This window comes from Danio rerio, chromosome 16 (genome assembly GCF_049306965.1).
Source record: "Danio rerio strain Tuebingen ecotype United States chromosome 16, GRCz12tu, whole genome shotgun sequence".
Lineage (NCBI taxonomy): Eukaryota > Metazoa > Chordata > Actinopteri > Cypriniformes > Danionidae > Danio > Danio rerio.
Genome location: NC_133191.1, coordinates 44,686,722 through 44,704,539, shown reverse-complemented (window position 1 = coordinate 44,704,539; position 17,818 = coordinate 44,686,722). Strand labels below are relative to the sequence as shown.

At 42.9% G+C, this 17,818-nt stretch overlaps 1 long non-coding RNA gene across 2 annotated transcripts; it reads left to right on the top strand.

Moving 5' to 3' along the window:
- The first annotated feature begins 5,369 nt into the window (after positions 1 to 5,369).
- LOC141378347 (uncharacterized) lies at positions 5,370 to 14,899 on the top strand. Of its 2 annotated transcripts, none has more exons than XR_012392594.1 (7): positions 5,370 to 5,692; positions 5,938 to 5,982; positions 12,025 to 12,127; positions 12,839 to 12,955; positions 13,049 to 13,090; positions 13,438 to 13,524; positions 13,902 to 14,899. It is a non-coding gene; the product is annotated as an uncharacterized lncRNA (long non-coding RNA). The 2 variants fall into 2 exon arrangements; XR_012392595.1 differs by having other exon boundaries at positions 13,438 to 13,568.
- Positions 14,900 to 17,818: the final 2,919 nt, after the last annotated feature.

Sequence of the window (17,818 nt, the reverse complement as noted above, 5' to 3'; positions counted from 1 at the left end):
GGCCAATTTGATAACACATTTGTGTCTAATATATATGTAATATATAAAGTTACAATATTTTAAGCTACATAAAATATATATATTTTTTTTTACATTTTTGCTAATTATATATTTACAATGTTTTATTTGCTTTTTGTTATGACATATTTTAAATCTATTATTTCATAACTGCGTGAGTAAAGTGTGGATACAAGTGCAACAAAATAAAAAATGAAAATCCACTAGTGTAAATGGCACATGAATTAAATAACTAGTTTGATATACCTAATAATATTTATTTTTTTATTACAACATAAATAAAGCACAATACCACCTTGAAAGAAAGTCTACTTTTTTAAAATTAGGCTCATTTGACAACATTTTACAACAATCTTACCTCTGAGTTTTACAATTTTAAAATCTATTTTGGTAGATGTGATGTCCAGGTCTGGTGTCAGCATTTTTAGCTTAGCTTATCATAAACCCTTAGACTGGATTTGACCAGGGGTGTCCAAACTCAGTCCTGGAGGGCCAATTTCCTGCATATTTTTGTTTCAACCCCAATTAAACACACCTGAACCAGCTAATCAAGCTCTAGGTATACTATACTGGAGGTAAACTATGCAGGACTATGCCCTCCAGAATAGAGTTTGGACACCCCTAAACTAAACCCTTAGCAGCTCACAAAAAAAAGGCATTTCAGTAATTTTCCCAGTTAAAGTTTGGCTTGATTGCCGTTAAATTGAAAATGATTGATTTTTTAATTATTGCTTTTTTTGTGACTTGCTAATGGTTGAATGGTTCACTAACGGCTGTGTTTTGCGCGCTGCTTATGTGCCCTGTGCGCCTCACGTTTTAACCGCCTGTTGCGGCTTGGTTTTTTGCCCTTGTGCTCGCTTTAAAAAAAAGTAAACTCTGAGTGGAAAAACCATGTTACGCAAGTCGCGTCTGTTACATTCTCCAATCAAACGAAAGCAGAGACGGGGTTTCCGCTGAAGAAGCTGCAGTGTTTGTGTTGTAAAGACAACAACGGAGACTTTTAAAAATGGAGGAGAGACTTGTGGTTGCTGATTTGAATTATCTGGAGCTGTATGACTTGAATATCACAATATAATATAATATCCAGTCGTTGCCTATAGCGACATAAACGTAAATGCGTGATCGGCCCCTAAGAGTGCTTTCACACTAGTACTTTTAGTCCAAACCTGGGTTCGATTGACATCAAATTACAGTATGTTTAGCCAGTGTGAACTTTTGTTTTTATAATGTTCATTCGTGTATGTCTGTTTATCACCTACCTTGGCGACAAGCGGGACTGACCCTGTGCAAACATTAATAATGTCTGCTTGTCTATTCCAAAAATAATTTCTGCAGACATCGCGTGATATTCTGAATAATTTTTAATATATATTTTTTATGCTGCAGATAAAAGTCATTCTTTGTATTTACATTCATTTATTTTCTTTTCGGCTTAGTCCGTTTATTAATCAGGGGTCGCCACAGCGGAATGAACCTCCAACTTATCCAGCGTATGTTTTGTGCAGAGTATGACATTGGGAAGCGCAATGTCTTTGGACTTTGGAAAGACTTTGGTCTTTGGAAACTGGAAAACCCAGAGGAAACCCATGTGAACATGAGGAGAATTTTTGGCATACAGAAATGCCAACTCACCAAGCCAGGGCTCGAACCAGCGACCTTCTTACTGTGAGACGACTGTGCTACCCATTGCGCTACCGTGACACCTCTTTGCATTTTGGTTTTAATAACAAAACCAAAAGATTCAGTAAAAGCAGAAAGACCGTGATATGTGTACGTCTCCATTTTGGCACTTTGCTTTCATAGCTGTTACCTAGAAACAGCTGCACACAAAAAAGCAATCATACAAGCATACCAAGGTTCAAATGGAAAGACAAACTAGCTGAGGGGGGACTATCGAAACTTAGGTTTGGATCAGGCAAGTGTGAAAGCACCCTAAAACTACTGTATATTATAGCTTTTGTTGAATGCATCTGTTTGCCTATAGCAATTTTTACTTTTTATTCTCAGTCAATTTTATTCTGTAAATTGAACATTTCAAGAAAATACATTTGATATATGATAATACATTTGTTCTTTAAAATACTTTTTTTATCATACAGTCATGTATAAATATATAGTCATATAAGTCAGAATTATTAAACTCCCTTTGAATTTATTTTAATTTTTAAAATATTTCACAAATTATGTTTAACAGAGCAAGGACATTTTCACAGTATGTCTGATAATATTTTTTTCTTCTGGAAAAAGTCTTATTTGTTTTATAAGAGCAGTTTATATTTTTGATAGACTACAGAACAAACCATCATTAAACAATAACATGCCTAATTACCCTAACCTGCTTAGTTAAGCTAATTAACCTAGTTAAGCCTTTAAATGTCACTTTAAGCTGTATAGAAGTGTCTTGAAAAATATCTAGTCAAATATTATTTACTGTCATCATGGCAAAGATAAAATAAATCAGTTATTAAAAATGAGTTATTAAAACTATTATGTTTAGAAATGTGTTGAAAAAAAAACTTCTCTCTGTTAAACAGAAATTGCGAAAAAATAGACAGGGAGGCTAATAATTCAGGGGGGCTAATAATTCTGACTTCAACTTTATTTCAAATGCATTTGTTTTGAACTAATAAGAGCACTTGAGTTTGTGATGCAGGTGGTCCAGCATCTAACATCTAACTCCAGTATCTTTCTCAATTTATTAAACACAACTAACAAAATACAAGTGTCTGTCAGACTTCCAGAGTTCCTGGTTTCCTCATTACAACTTTACCAACAGTCCAGCCCATCACATTTAGTCTTAATATGAAAGCCGTTCCTTATTTGGTTAGACCGTCTCTTTTTCCATCCCTTATCCTGAACCACTTCTTGGATCGCAGGACGCTGCAGATAAAAGCCTGACTGGCCATAAAGCCTTATTTATATTTTCTAGCATCAATAAAGTAATCTTCCTCCAACTATTTAATCTACTAGATTTTAATGCCGGCAGTTAGAAGAGAGAGATTTACGAGCGAAGCGAGGTGTTTCGTGCGAGCAGAAGAACATGACCTGGCAGAGCACTCGTCCAGAGCCGGGACTGGAGTCCTCTCTTCGCTTTTACTGTGCACACAAAGGCCCAACAGGAATATTAGTCTCTCCATCCGTGATGCTCTCCTCCCAGACGGCCTCTGTCTGCCACACTCGCTCCATCTGAGCTGTAAAAGGCAGGCCTGTAAATATACTGTCAGCGGTTACAACTACAACAACAAGAGCTTTTTACAGCAGTGGAGTAACGTACTGAAGCAGCAGCTCTACACGTGCGGCTTCAGACAGAAGTGTTTGTGTTCATCTCTGTTGCACGCATAGAGTGCTCAACATATTTTGAGTTCACCCCTCACAAATCTCTCATTTAAACTATTATTTTCTACAGGAAGCTTTACAATATTATATATGTCCATATACACTACCTGATTCAAGCTTTAGGAACAACAAATAATAACTTGACTTCTTGTTGATCATTTGGTATCAGAAGTGGCTTATATGAAAGGCAAAGGCCTCTACGTTTATTTTACCCGAATAAAATATGATCATGCCTTGATTTTTAATTATTTAATTAGGACAGTAAGATCTGACTTTGCTTAGACAAAAGTCTTGTTACTTAACAGAAATAATGTACATTACAGAATATAAAGTCATGATGCAAAGGAAAAACAGTTAATATTGTGCATGGCTCCCATGAGCTCAGCCGACTGCATCCATACATCTCTGCATTGACTTAAAAAACTTATTAATAAAGTCATCTGGAATGGCAAAGAAAGCGTTCCTGCAGGACTCCCGACTCCATCAAGATTCTTTGAATTCATCCTTCTTTATCTTACTCCAGACATGCTCAATAGTGTTCATGTCTGGTGACTGGGCTGGCCAAGCCTAAAGCCTATTTTGCCAATATGTAAAACAGTTACGTTTGCTTGTTATAGATCAGGCTGAAATATACAAGAAGTTAAAGTGAGAATTATTAGACCCTCTGATTTATTAGACCGCTTGTTTATTTTTACCACTATTTCTGTTTAACAGAAAGAAGATGTTTTCAACACATTTCTAAACATAAGAGTTTTAATAACTCATTTGTAATAACTGATTTATTTCATCTTTGCCAAGATTAAAGTAAATAATATTTTACTAGATATTTTTCAAAACACTTCTATACAGCTTAAAGTGACATTTAAAGGCTAAACTAGGTTAATTAGGTTAAGCACGTTTGGGTAATTAGGCAAGTATACAATATCGATGGTTTGTTCTGTAGATTATCGAGAAAAAATATATCTTAAAGGGGCTAATAATTTTGTCTTTAAAATGGTGTTTTAAAAATTAAAAACTGCTATTATTCTTGCCGAAATAAAACAATTAAGAGTTTTTCCAGAAGAAAAAATATTATCAGACATACTGTGAAAATTTCCTTGCTCTGTTAAATATCATTTAGGAAATATTTTAAAAAGTTGAAAAAAATTCGAAGGGGGCTGGTAATTCTGATTTTATCTGTATGTCCAAGTTTTATTAAAAATAGATTGTTATTAAACTATCTGTGTAAGATAGGCTGTGGGAGACTTTTATTTCAGTATGTTGATGAACTAAAGCAAACAATTGAGTAAATTGAGTAAAATAATTCTCTTGTAGCATACTGATGGTAAGAGAGACATGGTTTGGAATATTATGGCATCAAACTGACGTCAACACAGAAGGACCGCCACCCCAAACATGGAAGAAATTGGTCAGGCTTTGATTGAAGATTACTAAAACTAAAAATATTTTTCAAAGGATCAACCTGCACAAATTAATTGTTCACTTAAAGAATAACAATGTGCGATGGCACAATGAACATTGTCAATTTTGATTTTACACAGATTTGAATGTCTTTAATCTCTTTATAAAGATAAATAAGTTCAAAAGTTCACAAATATTTTGAAGTAATAATATATGCATATTTGCCGTGCTGTCCAAGAAGAGGGCTCTGAGCTCAGAAAGACACCCTAACTTGTGTTATTCCCCTTGTCAGGAGGGTGAGAGAGAGAGAGATAGGGGTCTGAGTGCAGTGTCTTGCTCAAGCTCAAAAAGCTCCCCCCACTCTGATTTCAGTTGGAATTGTGGAGCTGGGGTGGAGGAGTGAGGCTGAAAGTCGAGAGAATATGGAGGTAGGACATGCTTGGTTATTTATACGGGTTTGGTCTGAAGCTGATTGGATAATACAATGATTGTCGACTAAAATTATCCTTGTCAAAACATCTGCTCATGCTCCTCCTAGATTTTGCTTATAAAACATCACAAATCGAGGTTGTGCTTTTAGTGGTTGATTTTTTTCTAATAGTGTTTCCATAATGTACACTGTTAGACATTTCTGTAAATTACACAGTTATTTACTGTATTTCACCCAGTGTAATACTGCAAATTCCTTTTACGGTAAATAACTGTATTTACCGTTGCATTATGGGAATTTAGTGTGACGTCGAACAACATATACAGCGATGTACTGTATTTGTAAAAATTCGTGTATTATACTGTATTTTCCACAACTGCTTCAACGCCACCTTGCGGCGATTCGACTACTCTGCACCACATTCTGCCTGAGGAACCTGGAGCAATTCTGGAGGACAATTTATTAGTGTGCCTGAAGAACATACTGGATTTAACAAACTTTACTTTGGTAAGCTGAGGCAGTGTTTCATTTTACAGAATGTTTTGTGGACGAGAATAGAACAAAGTAAAGTATAAAGTCGGCTATTATTATTTTCTCTGGCTTGGCGTTATTTCGCCCATTTGAGAAATATATCATCTATTAAGATGTTACCTTTATTTAATTTATTACATTAACACTACTATTACTTTAAATAAGACTGTTTATGACTATTAGCCATTGTTCTCGTCATATCTTTTTATTTATTTACATAGGAACCGGTGTTGCAGCGGGTTTTGGTTTAGGAGGGAATGTTCGAGGTTACTAAAGTAACCCTTCGTTCCCCGAGGAGGGGAACGGAAGCACTATAAGTGGATTTGATTTGTAAAATCCACGCATTGGGAGGTTCGGTTCAGAAGCTACTCGTCTGAAAGAGTATTGAACGGGCCAATTAAGAATGAATTGGCAGCGCAAGCCTGCGCAGGTGAGCGGCATAAGCAATCAACTGAGTATATAAGCTCACCTGGCGCCAGCAGACGCTATCCTTTTTAAGCTGAAGAGACTTTCAACAGCTAAGGGACAGTCATTATGGCGACGGAGTATAGTGCTTCCGTTCCCCTCCTCGGGGAACGAAGGGTTACTTTAGTAACCTCGAACGTTCCCCTTCGGGGGGAACTTCAGCACTATAAGTGGATTTGATTTGTAAAATCCACGCATTGGGAGCCCATTGAAAGCGCCATAATGACTGCACCTTACCAACACCCCCGATGAGGAGATAGTCAAGCAAGCGTGACGCACCCGCATCATGGGGGGCGCGGTCCTCCAACGTGTCCCTGGCCCTAATTTATCCTACTTCAACAGAAGTTTTACGGATTTAGATATATTTTTTGGGAAGTCGTGAGCATCTAGATAATTCTAGGAAAATACGACAGTACGTTGGGAAGCGTGCAATCCCGATAGGGAGGACGCTGCGGAGGCCATCCGTTACCCAAGGGGGGATAGATGGCAGAATTTACATATGGACTAGCCCTAAAAAGGGGGAGTACGCATAGCAAAAGAGTGGTTAGCGGGGAGGGAAGACACGGGTCCGCCCAGGGGGGGGACTTAACCGTGGCGGAATAAGCATATGGGATCGCCTAGTGGGGATCACGCATAGCAGGCACCTTTACCCAAAACGCGGGCTGACCAGCGGGCAGACCTACAACGTAGTGGGCCAGCAAGTGACTCCTCCGCTGAGTCAGTGCTGGGGGCCACGGAGGAATCTGCAGGGCTCACCTGACGGGGAACTTTACTGACAGATAAAAAGGCGCACGTATCTCCGTGTTAGGGAAAATGGCGCAGCAAGCGTGTTTCAACACCCTACCGAATTGTTTCCTCAATCACCAAGGGTTACCTAATACCCTTGAGGAAACCGGCTCCACTCGCAGATTGTAAAACCTTGCAAATGTGTTGGGTGTCACCCAGCCCGCAGCTCTACAGAAGTCTGTTAGAGGGGCGCCGCGTGCGCGCGCTCGAGAGGATGCGAAACTCCGAGTGGAGTGCGCACGCGCTCTCGGGGGACGCGGCTTATCTCGGCTCTGATAGTGAAAGAAAGGCATCCACAATCTAGTGGGAACTTATTTCGGTACGGCACTTCCCTGCTGCCGACCGTTATAACAGACGAAGAGCTGCTCAGATGATCTAAACTCTGAGTGCGGTCCGGATAATACGCAAAACGCGAACTGGACAATAAAGAAGGGCTGGGTCTGCCTCCTCCGAGGGCAGCGCTTGCAGGCTCACTACCTCGTATTAAAACGGAGTGGTAGGAACCTTGGGCACATATCGCGGGCGGGGTCTCAGGACGTGAGAGAAGCCAGCCCAATTACAGGCACGAGTCACTGACCGAAAAATGCCTCCGGGTCCCCGACCCTCTAATCGATATCAACGCGACCAGCAGAGCTGTCTTCAGGGACAGAAAGATACTGAGTCGAGGATCGAAGGGATCTGCGCGGCTTGTGTAGCGAGGGCGAGATCCTAAGAGGGCATGAGAGGGGGCGGGATGGATTAATTCGCTTAACGCCCCTGAGGAACCGGATGATGAGGTTATGCGTTCCCACGGTGCTGCCAGCCACCGCGTTATGAGAGCGGAGATGGCAGCCACGTAACCTTGAGTGTGGAGGGCGACAGCCTGCTCTCCAGCTTCTCTCGGCGTAAAGAAAGCACAACGCTGATCTGGCAAATTACGGGGGTCTTCTCAGCGAGAGACACACCATTCAGTGAATAGACTCCACGTCAGGGCATAGGCGCGCTCGGGGAGAGGGCTCTAGCCCGAGTGACGGTATTAGCCACCGCAATCGGAGGTTACCTAAGTCTTCCTCGCGTCTAAAATCTCTTCAAAGATCGGCGAGGGTGCCAGGTGGTGCCCTGTCCCTGAGAGAGTAGGTGCTCTCTCGAAGGGACTGCCAGGGGAGGGCTATCGCGAGGGAGAGCTCTGACATCCAGGTCCGGTTGAGCCAGAGGGGCGCAACCAGCAACCTGTTCCTCGTCCTCTTCCTGACCTTGCACAGTAACTGCGCGAGCAGGCTCACTGGGGGAAACGCGTATTTGCGCGTGCCCCGAGGCCAGCTGTAAGCCAGTGCATCCGTGCCGAGAGCACTCGGTCAGGGAAAGAACAACTAGCAATGAGCGATCTCGGGGGAAGCAACAGATCGATCTGGGCTTCCCCGAATCGCGCCCATATCAGCTGAACAGACTCGGGGTGGAGTCTCCATTCTCCAGGACGCAAGGCTGCCGTGAGAGCGCATCGGCTGCACGGTTGAGCTTGCCTTAATATGAATGGTGTGCAGCGATTTCAGCCGCGGATGACTCCAGAGGAGCAGACGGCGGGCGAGCTGAGACATGCGGCGAGAGCGCATACCCCCTATACGGCTGATATACGCCACCGCCGCCGTACTGTCCGTCCTGACCAGCACGTGTTGCTGCTCCAGCACCGGAAAAAAACGGTGGAGAGCGAGGAACACTGCCAACAGCTCCAGGCGATATGCCAATGCAACTGGGTACCTTTCCACAGGTCCGCAGCCGCATGCCCGCAACGCACAGCCCCCCAGCCCGTGTTGGAAGTGTCTGCTGAAACGACAACAAGACTGGACGCCTGTTCTAGAGACACCCAGGCCTGTAGGAACGAGGGGTCGCTCCAAGGGCTGAGGGCGCGGCGACACAGCGCAGTAACAGAGACTCGGTGTGCGCGCGCGTGCCATGCGCGTCTGGGGACTCGATCGTGAAGCCAGTGCTGAAGTGGTCTCATATAGAATAATCCGAGCGGCATGAAGCGGCTGCGGATGCCATATGCCCCAGGAGCCTCTGAAATAGTTTCAGTGGGACCACTATTTTACTGTCGAGCTCTCTCAGACAGTACAGCATCAGCTGAGCGCGCTCTCCGGAGAGGCGCGCTGCCATGGTGACCGAGTCCAGCTCCAGCCCGAGAGAAGAGATCCTCTGCACGGGGGCGAGTTTGCTCTTTTCTCGGTTGACCTGAAACCCCCACAGGTGGAAGTGCCAGAGCACTTTGTCTCTGTGCATAATCAACTGCTCCGAGAGAGGGCAAAAATCAGCCAGTCGTAAAGAAATTGAGTATGCAGATGCCCGCGAGCCGAAGGGGCGCTGAGGCACCCTCCGCGGGCTTGGTGAGGACCCGCGGAGACAGAGAGAGCCCGAAGGGGAGGGCTTTGTATTGCCAAGCTTGACCTTCAAACGCAAACCGCAGAAACTGTCGGTGGCGAGGAAGAGTGGAGACATGGAAATACGCGTCCATCAGGTCTAATGCTGCAGACCAACCCAGAGGACGAACGCACCGGAGGATGCGCTTCTGCGTGAGCATTCTGAACGGCAGCTTGTGCAGGCAGCGGTTCAAAACGCGCAGATCTAGGATTGGCCGTGACCCACCGCTCTTTTTGGGCACGATGAAGCGTGGGCTGTAAAACCCACTCTCCATCTCGGCTGGAGGGAGCGGCTCGATTGCATCCTTCGCCAGGAGGACAGCAATCTCCTCTCGCAAGACAGGGGCGGACAGGGGGCTGACCCTGGTGAATACACACCCGTGACTTGGGGGGCCGTTTCGCGAACTGAATCGCATAGCCGAGTCTGATTGTGCGTATGAGCCACCGCGAAGAGCTGGCCCGCGCTAACCAGGCAGGCAGAGCTCTCGCTAATGGACTCATCGCTACAATCGCTGACGTACCAGCAGTGGGGCAGCGCGGAGTGGGTGTGCTGATCCGGGAAGCTCGCGGGTCCCACGGAAAAGCTGGAGGTGAGATATTTGCTCTCACTCCAAACCCGAGCTCCGGAGGGGAGGCTCGAGAGGTGGGAGAAAGGAGACCGTCCTCCCAGCGCTCGTGAGCCACTGGCGAAACGCACCGAATCTGCAAGCTAGAAAGCATAGCGTCCCAGACTGGCAGATTTCGGGCTGTCACATCTGGGGAAGTGAAAAGTGCCCTTTCATAATGTTTTCATGGCAGTAAAAAGTGCCGTTGGAAATGGGGCCCCGCCCTCCAGCGGGGAAAGAGCAAGTTCCCTCTTCTCCAGATGGCCTGTCCCAGGGGCGCTTCGCGGTCCGTTGCCGGACTTAGCGGCGTTCTGGGCAGGGGGGCTGCCTGCTTCCGAGGTGCCCGACGCGCTCGCTTCGCCTGAGGCGTGTGCGGGGGCGGAGCAGCTCTCGTAGGCGGGCGCCTTCGGCGAGGAGCAGGTATGAATGGCACGGCGGGCGGAGCGGGCTACGGACCGCCGATAAGACATCACCCACCAACTGCTCTCTCACCGCCTTGAATTCCTGGGTGAATTCACAGACAGTGTCGCCGAACCTGGCTGGGGATATGGGGAAGTCAAGAAAGCGGACTTTGTCGACTTTGCGCATATCAGCCAGGGGTGGCGCTCCTGGACCACTAATGTGGACATCGTCCTCCCCAACGCACACGCAGCGGACTCAGTAGTCCGAAGAGCTAAGTCGGCGGCGGTGCGAAGCTCGTAAGCCTGGGTTGGACCCACCCTCGTGCAGCTCGGCCAGCGCCTGCGCTTGGTAGCGCTGGTAGGTGGCTATCGCATGCAAGGCGGAAGCAGCCTGGCCCGCAGCTATGTAAGCTCTAGCTCCGAGGGAGGTAGATAACTTACAGGCTTTGGATGGGAGACGAGGCGGACCCCGCCAAGAAGAGGCGCCGCGCGGATTTACCGCCATCGCGCACTCAACCTGAGGAATCGCCACATACCCCCTGGCTGTTTCACCGTCAAGAGTGGTTAGGGTGGAGGAACACGCAGCACGAGCAGAAAAAAAAAGTGCTTTACAAGACCGCGTGAGCCTACTGTGCACCTCCGGGAAGAAGGGAACGCCCCTCTAGTCGGTCCGGCCGCGGAGCTGGGGGATAAACCATCTCCAACCCACGGCCGAAGCAGCCCGGGAAAGCACGGCTAACATGTCCGTTTCAGGATCCGTAGTGACAGCGCTCACCAGCCCGAAGGGGGCGAGCGGGTCTGGATCATCATCGGACAATGAAAGCCCACCCTCCGATGCCGCGGTGGACATCTGGTCTCCGGTGTCATCGGGCGTAAGGGCTACCATCTGTTAGACGGATCGCTTCCCCCGCCCGAAGCTTGGATGGAGCGCTTAGAGGAGCGGGAGGTCCGCGGGCCCGTGGGCGACGGATTATCTCTCGCTGAAACCCTCAGATCTGCCCGAGTGCCCGCTGCAGAGCAGGGGACAACTGGGGTGGTTCACCCTTTTGCAAAGGCTAACCGCGATCTTGCGCAACAGTCATGGCATCGCAATGACGACATGAACTGCCCGCGAGCAGCGCATTAACATGCTGGACCCCCAGACATGTAACGCAGTGCCCGCGCCCATCATCCGAGGACAGGAAACCACCGCATCCAGAAACGCACAGTCGGAGCGCCGTCCTGATAAGGACGTGCTGCACGACTGTGTTGCTCTTTCTGTGAAGTTTGCAACTTTATACGCACCGCTCTGGAGGACCGGACCCAAAGAACGCCAGGCAAGGGAGAAACCCAGCTCGACCGTCTGCCACTGCGTGTACACACTCTGGACCGGGAGAATGCTCTCGTTTGCTCAGAATCGCTGCAGCAGGAGGAACCCTCATCGACTCGATCAGAAAGTCTCTGAAGCGAAAAGGATAGCGTCTGCTGGCGCCAGGTGAGCTTATATACTCAGTTGATTGCTTATGCCGCTCACCTGCGCAGGCTTGCGCTGCCAATTCATTCTTAATTGGCCCGTTCAATACTCTTTCAGACGAGTAGCTTCTGAACCGAACCTCCCAATGCGTGGATTTTACAAATCAAATCCACTTATAGTGCTGAAGTTCCCCCCGAAGGGGAACCAGAGGTATGCAGACAGTTTTGGAGGACACTTAGCACGAGACAACGGTCCGGCAGAGAGTGTTTTCCCCCAGAAGAATATGAATGAAAGACCATCAAATAATCCAGGTAAAAGCGCGTCTGTCTGTGCTGACAACACTCGACATTGATTTGAGCACCTCTATTAGCATTTGTTTGCTCGGCAACATTAGCTGAAGCGATCTTAAAATGGTAATGTTAACTGTTAGCTAAACTGAGCTAAGTTTATACTGAATTGGACTCAAACTCATTTTAACGTGCAACGTTTAACTTATATTGATTTATACTATATATATTAGATGTTGTGAACTTATTTTTCTCTGGTTTAGAGTAACTTATAACGTTAGCTTGAGAAAATAACATCGCGACGTAACCTATAAGAACGTTAACGTAAATCTATACAATATGCATAGAGGTAAAGTTGGTTTTATATTCGCACATTCGTTCATTTAGAAGACTCTATACTGTTTACCATGTTACTTTGAATATTCGATCAGAATTAGCATGCCAGTATGACTTGAAATCAACATTAACACTGTTTATTTGACCGTGAGCATGTTGTACTTTGATTGGCATTAGCTGCTAAAATGATTTCGCTATTTAGAGTTTGCAAATAATACTTTTATGAAATTAAATTATTAAGGGGGAAGTCTGAATCTGCTAATATAAAACCAACTTTACCTCTATGCATTATGCTAATAACCACCTTTTTGCTATTTATTGTTTGCTAATTATTTTTTTATCACAACTCTTGACATTTGGTTTAACATAATTGTTACCATTATATTTTTTTCTGTTTAGATATGGCACGAGCACAGCACCAGGTTTTGTCTGAAGAAACAAACAGCATTTCGGAGGAACATCTTGATCAGCACAGCCTTATGCTTAAAAAATAAGCAAGGCCAGTAAGCAACCAAGGTAAACAAATAAAAAAAAAAGTTGTGTGGAGGTTGTGGATTGTAGCATGGTATTCTTATCTGTATTTTTGGCTTTTTTATGGTCTCATTATAGAATACTGGGAGCCTGCCTGTGCAAACTGGACCTCATACAACAGTAAGTACTGTACATCTATTTGTTTCTCAATATAGTAACGTTACTTTTAATACAAAATGTGTCACATGTTTAGTTGCTAGCTAAATAAAAAAATCTTTTTCCCTTTTTTATTAAACCATTTAGTAGGTTTTTTTTTCATCTTTGTTTATAATATTTTTGAGCAGATTGAGGTCTGTCATGGGTCAGACATTTCAAAATACAATAATTAGTATTGGGATACATGCATTTGTCTATGTTTTAAATGTCTTTTTCCCCATTTCATGTTGCCTAAATATTTTGTAATATTAAATAATAAATATTATTATATTAAATAAAATAAAATAAAAAAATTGTATAAATAATTCCAGAGGATGAAACAAAATGCACAGCAACAACCAGAGTGAGCCAGAAGAAGGCAGGAGAAGTAGTGAAGAGAATGACAACCATGAACAACAGTGAGTTATCCTTCTTTCACCAGCTAACTGAGAACTTGGATTAGGTGAGACACTCTCAATAATTGTATCAGTCTGTTTTAGTTTATTAGGAATACATAAAACAAATAGTCTAATCTGTCCTGCTGTGAATCAACCCATCACAAATGCTTCAATGTTTTTGTAAAACCTTGTTAGAGGAAAAAATAAACAGGACATTCTGGTTAGTTATCTTTTAAACATGGTAGTGAGCAGGTTATGAGCAGGAGCCAGTTGCTCAGTACCAGCTGAAAACTAGCCCAACCTAGCTGCCATGCTTCAAAATAATTAACCAGTATATGATTTTTTTTTTTTAAACAAGCTTCTTCTATGCTTATGTTAGTCTGTTTGTCCTTATCCAGAGTTCTTCATAATCCTGGACTGGGCCAAATCCTGACCAGATGCTGTGGTGGTCATGGAGGAGTGAATCCTAAAAGACACACGTGATCAATGAGTTTCCGCATTGATCCAATGGGCCAGCCTGACCACCCGCTGGTGAACTTTCAAGCCTCCGGTGCCTAGACTGCGGCCTTGCACAAGTTTGGCTAGAGGAGAACTGGTCGTGCCCAACTGAGCCTGGTTTCACTCAAGGGCTTTTATTCTACACTTTCGTCAGTTGATGAAGTTTCTTCTATGCCACTGTCGCCACTCGTTCACTTGGCTTCGATTGGTGGATCGGTGGATTTGCTCTTCAGTGTTTGGACTTTCAGCAGTGACATTTACTGCTTCAATTCTGAAAACTGGACTGAAGCAGCTTCAATTTACAAGAACTTCTATGTTAAGCTGCTTTGACATCATTGATCTACATTGTAAAAGTGCAATAGAAATAAAGATGAATTGCATTTGAACATGTGAATTCAGACCTTGTTGAGCATTTGACACCAGATTTAGTAATATTTTAAAGTTGGGTTGTTTCTGAGTCGGCTAATAGTTACAAATATTTATTTTTCCAACAATATGCAATTCAGAAGTTAAAATTTTTATTGGACATGTATGTTCTAGTGCTTTGTGTGATTTATTTATTTTTAATGTGTTGATTTTATTGCTTAATGTAATTTTCACACATTTTCCTTAAATGCTTTAAGCATTATTAATGTTTTAAAGAATGGAATATTTTGTAATTGTGTCTGGTTTAATGTCAGTAGTACTTAGTACAATTGGGGGTTTTTTTTCTCAACAATATGCAGGTCAGACACTTAAATTAGTTTTGTACATGTATGTTAATGTGCTTTGTCATTTTCAATGTTTTTTTTTCTTAAAATAAAATATTTTGAATGATTGAAATGTAATGTTTTTACACATTTTTAAGCTTGTTTTAAGCATCTCCAATGTTTTAAATAAAGAGTGTTTATTTTGTTAATATTTTGTAATTGTGTCTTTTTTAGGTCTATAGTATTAAAATAATATTAATAAAATTATATTATAAAATATTTAGGACAAAATTAAAAGGTTTACAGTAGCTAACTGTTAACTTAGGTTTTTACAGTAGTTAACCATTTTCAGACACTACAGTAACATGCTGTAAACGGATTTACAGTTGTATACTGTAAATCTAAAATACAGTAACTTACTGGCAACAGTGTTGCCAGTAAGTTACTGTAAAAACCCTTTGAAATGTCTAACAGTGTAGACAGTCTAGCACTTTTAGTGCGCTCAAGCATCTGTAAGTTTTGCACACTAAACTCTCAGAAATAAAGGTACGTGAGTTGTCACTGGGGTGGTACCTTTTCAAAAGGTACACATTTGTACTTATTGGTACCTTAAAAGTATATATTAGTACCTACTTATTTTAAGAGGAACACATTTGTACTTTTTAAGTACCAATATGTACCTTTGAGGTATTAATATGGACCTTTAAGGTACAATATTTTACCTTTTGAAAAGGTACCACCCCAGTGACAGCACTTGTACCTTTATTTCTGAGAGTGTATGGTAATGTATTGTATTGGGTAATTCGCCATCCTGAGAACCACATCATGCTTCAGAGGGAAGAAACGTGCCTGAGGCGGCTGAAGCCGAAGGTTTCCAAGTCCTGTTTGTGTCAGGCTGCAGTTTGCCCTCGTGTCAGCTTGTATTTCACACACTGTTTAAAGAACTTCGGAACAAAAACAAGTCAACAAACGCCGCAGCTTCACTAAATGACCACAAACACACAGATTCTCTTTGCTCCAGCTCTCCAACACCCTGCACAAACACACACAATGGCGTCTCAGAGCTCCCATCGAGAGCTGTCATCGGTCGGAAGCTGCGGTGATGACACGCAGCCGTCGCAGAGAGAAAACGCTCTGTTCCCCAGAGAAAGACGATCGAGAGGAAAGTGAAAGATGCGGAGAGAGGAGAGGAGCAAGGGAATGAGAGAAGTGGACTGAATGGAGAATGAAGGAGAAATCAAAAGAGGACAAATAGGCAAGAGCAGTTTCTGGCTGCTCACCTGTGTTCAAAGGCCAGGCTGTGGGTCTCGCCTCATTGAACACAAACATCCTGCCAGACCCATGAGGCTTTTTATCTGCTGCTCTCCCTCCGCCAGTGCAAAACCTGTAACCATATCCTACCTGCAGCGTATCCCTTACAGGCATTCATCAACATCAGCCATTAAAGCCTGCTATGAGGAGAGGAAAAGCCTGCAGAGAATTTATTGGTATATAGGATAAAAATGTTGCATTAATTCATATCTAGAGATGGAAATGATATTTGTTCTTCGAGTACTTTTAATGAATATATATTTTGGCAATGATGATTAACAAAAAGTCGTGACTATGTGAATTTTTATCATTTTATTTTGGTGCCGCTCGTCATTTGCCTAGTTTCACATCACTCCTGTACTGCTTAAACCAGGGTATCTTCCGTCCATTCCATATCCATTTTTAAACAAAAAAAAAGAAGGAAAATTAAGAAAACGGACATTTTTCATTTGCTCACAAAAAAAAAAAAAAAAGATTTTGGCCCAATTTCCATTTTTCGGTTTAAGGTCGGATGAACGACTTTAAAATTCATTATACACATGTAGGCGGTGCTGAAATGCACCTTTTTCCTCTGATTGGCCAACAAAATCTGAGCCCATTGTGTTCTTATTCTGGTCCTGCTAACTACTATTAAAAACTAAGCAATGAAAAAAAAAACACTAAGCAAAAAATATGAATTATTATTATTAGCCTTTTATTATTATTATTATTATTATTATTATTATTATTATTATTTAGACCTACAGAAGCTCTGAAACAATCATGCAAACCAGATGCTGCTCGGAATTGGTTATCTTTGCTCAGCATCAGGTGCACAGCAGCAAGACGTTTGGCAGCGAACTATGACCTTATTTTGATGACAAATGAGTAATATATTGCTAATTAATGTTTTGGGCGTCACGGTGGCGCAGTGGGTTGCACGTTTGCCCCACAGCAAGAAGGCCGGCTGGGTCAAATGGCATTTCTGTGTGGAGTTTGAATGATCTCCCTGTGTTTGCATGGGTTTCCTCTGGGTGCACCGATTTCCCCCACAAGTCCAAAGACATGTGGTACAGGTGAATTGGGTAGGCTAAAATTGTCCATATGTGTGTAAGTGTGTATGGATGTTTCCCAGTGATGGGTTGCAATTGGAAGGGCATCCGCTGCGTAAAACATATGCTGGATAAGTTGGCGGTTCATTCATGTGGCCACCCCAGATTAATAAATGGACTAAGCCAAAAAGAAAATGAATGAATGAATGAATGAATGAATGAATGAATTAGACATTTTAATTTAATTTATGCATACGTGTCCTTTTTTGTTTGAAAACGGATATGGAAGATACCCTGATTTACCCTGTTTTTCTTGTGCTATTTTAACATTTTTTTAAATTTTAACATGATGTTTTTTGTAATACTAGTCAGAATGTTTATTTTATTTTTGTGGTTTTCTGTTTCCATTTTTATTTTAACCAGTTTTAGTAATTTTCTGAAATGTTTTTGTCTTTTTTTTTAAATGGCTATTTAGTTTTACAGATTTTTTTTCTAGTGTAGATTTTCTTTGGCAGCTTTACCAGCAATTAATTATTTTATTTTTATTATATATTTTGAGTAACAAAACTATTTTAGTTGAAGGAACCAGACACCTTTTTATGCACACCTTAGGCTTCTTGAAACATTGTGCAATTCTGAGTGTGTTCAGTGAGTGGGCGTGTCAAAACACCTGTAGGACAAACTCTCCCCTCTCTGTATTATTTTCTGTAATTACTTTTGTAAATACACTGTTGGCCATCCCTTAACCTTAACCCACCCTTAAACCTGCCTATACCACCAAACCTG